Below are 7,500 nucleotides of genomic sequence, written 5' to 3'. Positions count from 1 at the left end.
AAACTAAATGTAGTTATATATATTTTTTTTAACCTTTATTTCTACAGGTAAATCCCATTGAGACCGAAGACTCTTTTGCAAGGGAGACCTGTTCCCATTTACACGTTACCATTCACACACACATAGCAGGCAAACTATCGACATTCACACGAGGCAAGGTGGGTTAAGTGTCTTGCCCAAGGACACAACAACTATGACACAGGTGGCAGGGCGGGGATCGAACCTTCAACCCTTTGATCATCGGCCGACCCGCTCTACCAACTGAGACACAGTCGCCCCGTTATATTTCCATAAAGAAAATAGCTGTGTCAAGTGGAAAGATTTTAAAACTTCAAATGTTTAAACATGAACAATAAAAAAAAATGAAAACGTGCATTCGAACTTCAAGGAATCAATTACTAGCGCATATATCCCTAGCCACTACCGTATCAGCACGAGGAGTTGAAGAAGTCAAAATCCAAGCGGAAGCATGGACATGTCCCAAAAAGGCACTTTGGCTGTGTTTGTTTAATGAAAGCAGTCAGACAGCTTTGGTGTTGTAGTGTGACAAATTAACTTGGCTGGATTTTTTTTAAAGATAATTTTTTGGCATTTTCAAGCTTTATTAGACAGTACAGAGTTGAAATGGGGAGACAGAGAGAGAGAGAGAGAGAGGGGGGGGGAATGACATGCAGTGAGTGGCATGGGTTGGATTTGAACCCACAACCACTGCAACAAAGGCAGGAGCCAGCCGATATGGTACACGCTCTATCCACCACACCACCGGAGCGCCCCCAGTTTCAGCTTTGATAAGGGTTCACTATCACACAACATGTTACAAGCATTTTGGCTCAAATATTTTTAATCCAGACCATCAATGAAACGACCCGTCACAAGGTTTCAGAAGAAATATGAACTCGGATCTCAAGAGCTAGCACCAAGAAGTGATTACACTGTTTTTCTTTTTTTTTTTCTTTTGCTCAAATTAAATTAAAGGTGCTACGAGGAACTTTTAAATATTTCTGAAACAGTCTAATTTTTCCTCCGATGATCCTAAATTACATGTAACAGCAAAACGAGACCATCGGTGCAATGAATAGCTATTTTTATATATAAAATAGAATAGAAAGTAAAAAGAAGTAGATAAGTTAAATCAAAATGTGCAATGGCAGTCAACTGGATGTACATGTGAAGGCATTTTGATTAGTATTGAATAGATTAAGAGTTCTTGAAAAAGGCCTCTCGTATGTCAGTCTTTTGTTATGTAACTTCATCCCCTGTCCTGAGATCAGATGTCCTATCCAGTATTAATAGGAACGCCTATAGAAGTCCAACTCCCATGAGACTAGAGTAGATACACAGTCATCCTGCTTTGAACTTAAAGAAAAACACACATCTCCTCTTCTAAAATATGGGTTTTTTGCGCTGTTGACATGATATATAATGCGTAATAAGGAATGTCTTTCAATGCCGTTTATGAAAGCAGTAAAAAGTATTCTTGGTCAATCCATCAACTGTATGGTATATTCTATGTCAGAAACAAGTGTGAAATACCATTCCCAATCTCCTAAATTACAAGGTACTTCTTTTAGGTTCCTTGTTTAATCGGTACAGTCCAAATACAACCAGAAGATTGAAGATTGAAGAACCCCGGAAAATATTTACATTTGACAAGTTGGACTTTGGGAATGTCTGGCTGGTTTGTGCTCTAACATCGACTACAGCAGTTAATCGATTGTCAAAATGATTCATATGTTGTCAGATTGTATAGCACTTTACATATGTAGGTGATAAAAACACCACTTTAGCAAGTAAACATGCAGTTTTTCAAGGATATAATGGATAATACACTGAAAACCACTGTCTTAACGGAGCTAGCTAAAATTGTCTTGGGACACCATTGCTGCATGAATAAAAACTCTAAAAATGGGGGGAAAATTGCTTCTGCTGACGTGCAAACTGTGGCATTTCTACTTCATTACGAGACACTAGATCTTGACGCGTATAGTGAGTGAGTCAGTCTGTCATTATTTACTACTTAACCGTCCCTGTACCACCATTTATTTATTTACATCTGTTGTAAACTATTAATCAATCAATCAACTTTTATTTATATTGCGCTTTTCATACCCAAGAGGGTAACTCAAAGTGCCTTACAATGAATAAAAACAACAACAGAAAAATACAGATAAAAACAGCTAATAAAATCAAGAGAAGAAAATGAAAATAACCCAACCCTCCCACCCCCAGAGACGTGCACAGAGACATACACAGAGACATACGCACTCTTACCCACACTCACACATACACACACACACAGACACACAAACTCACACACTCACTCATGCACTAGCTATCACTAAAGAGACATGGCCGGGCACTGAGACTATAGCTTGACAAATGTTAGAAATTAGCTGATACAAACAACACTTCACTTCAGCAAGTAAACATGCAGTTTTTCAAGTATACGGTGGGTAGTTATATTCAAACCACAGCCTCAAGGAGCTAGCTAGAATTGTCTTGGGGCACCGTCACTGATTAAATTGACTCTAATAACATAGAAAAATTGTGGGGGCGCCCTTAGCTCAGTTGGTAGGGCGTCCCCCCCCATGGGCCTCGGCCAGCAGCGGACCCGGGTTCGAAATCCAGCCCGCGGTCGTTCTCTGCATGTCACTCCCCTCTCTGCCCCAGTTCAACTCTGTCTCTACACTATCAATAAAGCATAAAAATGCCCAAAAAATATCGTAAAAAAAAATAATAATAACATAGAAAAATTGGTTCTGCTGATGTGCAAGAAGCGACATTATTGCTTTGTTTCCTCAAACAGCGACTATAGAAGTCATTCGATTGTCAAAATGTGTTCATATTTGGATACATTTTCTAGCACTTGCTGCATAATAAGATGAGAAAAACACAACTTAATCAAGTTAAACCACCCAATTCTTCAACGACACAGCGGGTGTTCGATATCAAATTGCAGTCTAACGGAGCTACGGTAACTACCAGTGTATTAGGACACCATTACTGCATACATGTACTGCTGACGTGCACAAAGCGACATTACTGCTACGTTAAGAGACACGAGATATGTTGTCTCAGGAGGCTCATCTGAGGAACAACAGAGAGAAAGAAAAGATGTGTGTGTGTGTGTGTGTGTGTGTGTGTGTGTGTGTGTGTGTGTGTGTGTGTGTGTGTGTGTGTGTGTGTGTGTGTGTGTGTGTGAGCTTGCCTGTTTGTGTGTGCTTGCGTCAGAGTGTGTGTGCGTGTGTGTGTGTGCTTGCGTTAGAGTGTGTGTGTGCGTGTGAGCATGCCTGTTTGTGTGAGCTTGCGTCAGTGTGTGTGTGCGTGTGTGTGTGTGTGTGTGTGTGTGTGCGTGTGAGCATGCCTGTTTGTGTGTGCTTGCGTCAGTGTGTGTGTGTGGGTGTGTGTGTGTGCGTGAGTGCGTGCGTGCTTCAGCGTGTGTGTGTGTGTGTGTGTGTGTGTGCTTGCGTCATTGTATGTGTGTGTGTGTGTGTGTGCTTGCGTCAGCGTGTGTGTGTGTGTGTGTGTGTGTGTGCTTGCGTCAGTGTGTGTGTGCGCTTGCGTCAGTGTGTGTATGTGTGTGTGATCGTTATGAATGTAGAGCATGGAGAGGTTGCCAGGTGCACTGCAATAGGGAACAAGTAATTACACCGACCAACAATCAATATCCCCGCAGACACTTATCCTACTTCTACACTTCTACACACACTGGTCCAAGGGCCTCTTTAGTACTGAGCTACACACACACACACACACACACACACACACACACACACACACACATTACATACTACAGCAAATTAAGTATGTGAGCGTGGAGAGTTTATCTGTCTTAACTAGTTGCACAATGTATGCTCTGGTAGGCCTACAGTTAATATTGTTACTGACGAAGCTATGAATAAAAGAAAAATAAATAAAAATGTTGTTAATATGCAAAAAAATAAAAAATAATTAAAAAATAAAGAAATTCGTAAATGACCAATTTTTCTTGTATTATACAATACTCAGGGGAGGAGCTAATAATAGATATTCCATGATAAAAACTGTGATGAAATGTTTTGTTTTGTTTTCATCGACGAGACAGGACTACAATGTTAGTGGTGGGCTCGGAATCGGATATTCAAAATGCAATATTTTTTCAACTGTAACTGCCTGTCACCATGACTGCTGGTCTTTTATTTTTTCATTTATTTATTATTATTACGGCTCACGGCCATAGCACACGGCATGGAGCACACCATTCAAATAAAATCATTACAAACAAACAATGGTGCACGGCAAGGACAAAACAGAAACAAAACAAAACAAAAACATTACTTAAACAATGGCAGGACATTTCTCAGAAAGGCTCCTGTTTTAACAATAACCCCTGTTTTTTCTGACCTCAAAAGTAAAATCAATTTTATCTGAGATGGAAAATAAACATACTATTTTGGCAGGTATTTTTCTCAATAGTACACTACATTTACATTTTTACACTCAAAAAGAACATTATACTCATCACCAACACGATTAAATGGAATTTGCATTGAGGCTTATTTGCATAGTAAGGGGGCAATTTAGGGCAGAATTTTGAATATTCCTTAATTTACATAAAAGCAAATGGGACAGTCGACCAGGATGCTGTCTGCTTGGCAGTGCATTTTAAACCCCCCTTTTGCTTTTGCTTTTGGATTTGTACACTATATTTTTCTCTCCTTTGCACATATTTAGCGGCCGAAAAAGCAGTGCAATCCGGTCCCCCCTCTGGCAGCATCTGAAGTCCTCCTGCATCCACACTATTCGCACTTTACTTTAGTTTTACCATGTAAACATCTGGTCAATGATCAAATTCCTTCGTGATTTTTTCTCTACTCATGACGGGCCTGTTTCAGGTAGCTGGTTTTGAGGCAACCCAGAGTTTGTTCGCTCTGAGTTGGTGGAAACTCTGGGTTTTCCGTTTCAGGTAGCAGGTTCAATGCAACCGAGAGTCAGTTACTGCGGCAACATACGCCGTGGGTCTAACCTGCTGGATAGGTGGTTAGACCTACCCTGAGTTTGTTTTCACTTTACGCTGCAGCTCCGACTGAAGAAGGAGTGTCACTGTCACACGCGTCCCTGTACAGTTTGAAGCAAAATCACTCCACAGAAATCTCCATCGGGATGTTTTTATCATTTCCTGATGATTTTACGTTTGACCGATCATTTATCTGATCAGTAGCCTTGTTCTCAGCCCTCGGTCCGTTCATATAGAGGCGGCCACCTTACACATCGTGACATGCTCTACATTCAGATTAATAAACCTATTTGTATTGTATGCTTTTTAACGTCTGTGCCACTGAACAGATTTATGTCAGGTGGATTCATGTAACGCTGCGGCTGCACGCGATTGTTACTGTTCACTTGTGCGATCCTAAAGTCACAGACGAGCCCATTTATATTCATATTATAGCCTAATATGAATATAAAAATTATATAAATAATTATATAATAATTTAAACTGTGATCACTTGAGGAAAATGGATCTGATAATAAATCAATCAGGCTCTTCAATGGAAACTGTCACCTTATGTGTCAGACGTTAATGTCTTTCACTCCCCATTTAAAAGAAGCGACAGTCTGTTTACTGCACAGTGGGCTATTAGGCTACAGCTTCCCAAATACAGCGAATATAAAACACTGTCAGAAATGCTGTGCCGCGCCAGCTTTATTACTTTACTGCTGATATGCGTAACTTTTTAAAATGGACTATGTACTATATATTTTTTCTGAATTGCCGAGGAGATTAGATCAGAGTTATGTGACAATATACCCGTTAATTCTTCTCCATAGGCTACCATAAACTCATTCGTTAATATTTCTAACTCCAGTGGGAGGAGCGGAGAAGTTTTTTTTTCTTTTTTTGAGAAGTGGAGAAGTGGGAGGATCAATCATTTGTTTCTTCTGTTTCCATGGTGAATCATGTTATCAGCGATCCATTGACGATGGCTTTTATGCACACGCTCCACCCAGAGTGAACACGCTCAGAGTTGATTAACCCAACGCTGATCCACTGTTCTGTAACCGAAAACCCAGAGTTGCTTATCAACCCTGCGCTCTGAGTTAACCAACTCAGAGCGTATGATTAAACCCAGAGTATGTAAAACCAGCTACCTGAAACAGGCCCGACATCTATTGCAGTATGTCCTTCCTGGGAGAGGGATCCCTTACTCTGTCGACTCTCCCTGAGATTTCTTCAAAAAAAAATATATAATCCCGGTAAAGGGTTTTTACTGGGAGTTTTTTCTCAGCCGAGCTAAGGGTGTAAGGGCAGGGTGTCATATTGTATCATATTGTATGGAATGTAAAGACCACTGAGGCAAATGTCTATTTGTGATATTGGGCTATACAAATAAAACTGATTTGATTTGATTTAGTGAATTTAGCCTTTAAAGGGACACTGTGTAACATTTTAAGTAATTTATTAGCTAGAATCAATATCCTCATTCATAAATATGTCCTCGTTGGCGTAAAATCACCTCTGCCAATAATCTGAATTATCCTCCTGAGCGGAGAATTACAAATATTAATATTGCATTTTGTACATTGAGCGGGCAAGTCTTATGGAGGCATCCATGTTGGTTGGAATGTCATCAGGTGCATTGTTTAGAATTTAGAATTGTCCTTGTCCTTGAAGGCCACTGTAGCTTCTGTTATTATTCAAAAGGGGTGGGGTTACCCAGGGAGCGTTGCATTCTAGAACTTTGTAGAACTTTCTTGATGATGTCATATTACACACTGCACCTTTAAGACTCGATACATCTAAAAATGCTGCTTTCTCTGGGAGGCTTTTCTTGTCCAGACCCGTCTTCATGTTAACTCCTTTGGGTGATACAGATGTGTGTAGGAGGGAATGGATCTGTTGGGACTTCAGAAAGGTGTTGTATGAAATCCTCACACACACACACACACACACACACACACACACACACACACACACACACACACACACACACACACACACACACACACACACACACACACACACACACGCACACACACACACACACGCAAACTCACACACAGACACACACACAGCTCTGGTCTGCTCTGCTCACACAAGGGAAATTACAAAGACAGTGACAACAGTAGGGGGGGATGGTTATATAGGGTCAAGTGTCAACAGACAGCATCTTATAAAGAATACCCCCCCCCCCCTCACCCCCACCCCATTAGAAACAACATTAACATTCAAACACATTTCGGAAAATATTGCGACGCAAAAAAGATTATGTAAGTTATCAACTGGCAAAGGAGCACAACTTCTACAGACCACCCCCATTCACCCCCCCCCCCTTAAAGTAAACATTGACTTACAACTAGGACAGCTGAGCCTTATAGCTGTGAAGATCAGAGGCCAAACATGGTTCTTATTAAGACTATTCTCCCCCCCCCCCAACCGCCCCCTATTTTCCTGGATCTTCTTCCCAGGGTTATGGATGCAGCTGGGGGGTAGAGGATGTACGTTGTGGGGGGTGATGT

Source organism: Ammodytes marinus (assembly GCF_949987685.1).
Source record: "Ammodytes marinus genome assembly, chromosome: 20".
Classification (NCBI taxonomy): Eukaryota; Metazoa; Chordata; class Actinopteri; order Uranoscopiformes; family Ammodytidae; genus Ammodytes; species Ammodytes marinus.
Note: the sequence above shows the minus strand (reverse complement) of the source record.